Source organism: Xyrauchen texanus, chromosome 19 (genome assembly GCF_025860055.1).
Source record: "Xyrauchen texanus isolate HMW12.3.18 chromosome 19, RBS_HiC_50CHRs, whole genome shotgun sequence".
Taxonomy (NCBI): domain Eukaryota; kingdom Metazoa; phylum Chordata; class Actinopteri; order Cypriniformes; family Catostomidae; genus Xyrauchen; species Xyrauchen texanus.
Genome location: NC_068294.1, coordinates 44,345,377 through 44,347,876, shown reverse-complemented (window position 1 = coordinate 44,347,876; position 2,500 = coordinate 44,345,377). Strand labels below are relative to the sequence as shown.

At 37.4% G+C, this 2,500-nt stretch overlaps 1 protein-coding gene across 1 annotated transcript in view; it reads right to left on the bottom strand.

The window, feature by feature from the left end:
- The window catches only part of LOC127659594 (putative methyltransferase NSUN7), a 46,183-nt gene that overhangs the window by 28,715 nt on the left and 14,968 nt on the right, over positions 1-2,500 (bottom strand). The window lies entirely within an intron of this gene.

Below are 2,500 nucleotides of genomic sequence, written 5' to 3'. Positions count from 1 at the left end.
GTGGAGAAGTGCAGGTAGTTCAGTATTTTAAGGCTGTTACTAAAGATTATTATGATAATCGATTAATCTTCAATCATTTCTTTGATTAATCGGTTCATTTTATTTCCACTATTTTACTCACAAAACTTCAAAAAAAGCCTGAATAAGAAAAGTTTGAATGTTATTATTAATATTAGGACGAATGCAAACAGTTATTTTGCTTTACTTGTAAACTTTTACTAAATGTATTATTCGTTCCTCGGCAAAGTTATCCATGAAAGGGCATTTTCAATAAAATAATGAACAACATTTTAATCAAGCACAAGTTTAACTATTAGTATACACTCACCTAAAGGATTATTAGGAACACATACTAATACTGTGTTTGACCCCCTTTCGCCTTCAGAACTGCCTTAATTCTACGTGGCATTGATTCAACAAGGTGCTGAAAGCATTCTTTAGAAATGTTGGCCCATATTGATAGGATAGCATCTTGCAGTTGATGGAGATTTGTGGGATGCACATCCAGGGCACGAAGCTCCCGTTCCACCACATCCCAAAGATGCTCTATTGGCTTGAGATCTGGTGACTGTGGGGGCCATTTTAGTACAGTGAACTCATTGTCATGTTCAAGAAACCAATTTGAAATGATTCGAGCTTTGTGACATGGTGCATTATCCTGCTGGAAGTAGCCATCAGAGGATGGGTACATGGTGGCCATAAAGGGATGGACATGGTCAGAAACAATGCTCAGGTAGGCCGTGGCATTTAAACGATGCCCAATTGGCACTAAGGGGCCTAAAGTGTGCCAAGAAAACATCCCCCACACCATTACACCACCACCACCAGCCTGCACAGTGGTAACAAGGCATGATGGATCCATGTTCTCATTCTGTTTACGCCAAATTCTGACTCTACCATCTGAATGTCTCAACAGAAATCGAGACTCATCAGACCAGGCAACATTTTTCCAGTCCTCAACTGTCCAATTTTGGTGAGCTCTTGCAAATTGTAGCCTCTTTTTCCTATTTGTAGTGGAGATGAGTGGTACCGGTGGGGTCTTCTGCTGTTGTAGCCCATCCGCCTCAAGGTTGTGCGTGTTGTGGCTTCACAAATGCTTTGCTGCATACCTCGGTTGTAACGAGTGGTTATTTCAGGCAAAGTTGCTCTTCTATCAGCTTGAATCAGTCGGCCCATTCTCCTCTGACCTCTAGCATCAACAAGGCATTTTCACCCACAGGACTGCCGCGATACTGGATGTTTTTCCCTTTTCACACCATTCTTTGTAAACCCTAGAAATGGTTGTGCGTGAAAATCCCAGTAACTGAGCAGATTGTGAAATACTCAGACCGGCCCGCCTGGCACCAACAACCATGCCACGCTCAAAATTGCTTAAATCACCTTTCTTTCCCATTCTGACATTCAGTTTGGAGTTCAGGAGATTGTCTTGACCAGGACCACACCCCTAAATGCATTGAAGCAACTGCCATGTGATTGGTTGATTAGATAATTGCATTAATGAGAAATTGAACAGGTGTTCCTAATAATCCTTTAGGTGAGTGTAAATATAACATTTTAATAAAAGTATGCATTTCTTTCCAAAAACATAAAAAAAAAAAATCTTACTGACCCCAAACTTTTGAACGGTAGTATATAATGTTACAAAAGCTTTGTATTTCAGATAAATGCTGTTATTTTGAACTTTCCATTCATCAAAGAATCCTGAAAAACAAAACAGTTTTCAACATTGATAATAATAATAATAATAATAAATGTTTTATAAGCAGCAAATCAGCATATTAGAATGATTTCTGAAGAATGATGCTAAAAATTCAGCTTTACATCACAGAAATAAATTTCATTTAAATATATATATATATATATATATATATATATATATATATATATATATATATATATATATATATATATATATTCTTGTTATTGTGAGTGTACAGAAATAAAAGTAGACCCTTTATAGTCTCTAATGATGTCTTGATCTGTATGCCCAAAAACGACGGCGTATTTTCAGTTGTTTCTGCTGTAATGAGGAAAAAAATCCAGCAGAACCCGCCGGCACGTCCGTCGACCCCAGAGGGTTTAATACACATTATTCAATGAAAGTGGAGACTTTCATCTTTGATGGACACACATTACACGGAGGCAACGATCTTATTTAAGCTCAAGTACTTTTCATCAAAACAAGGTGATGTTCCAGGTATTCCAGCACTTATATTTCTAAAAGCACTTTAAGGATCTTGTGTGAACCCTGTAAACAGTGTAGATAAAGCGCAGATAGATTTGAGAGAGATTATGATGCTTGACGGGTCGTTTCAATAATGATCACATGGACAGAAAACAATGTTGCAAAGTTTTAAATATCGAGTTATGCCACGATATGGCTGGTGTTTTTTAGGTTGCGATATATTAAATTAGATTTGTCAACCCATCCCTATTATACACAGTTTAAAACAGAACAATCATCTGTAAACGCAGCACTGTGATATACATTAAAGCTACA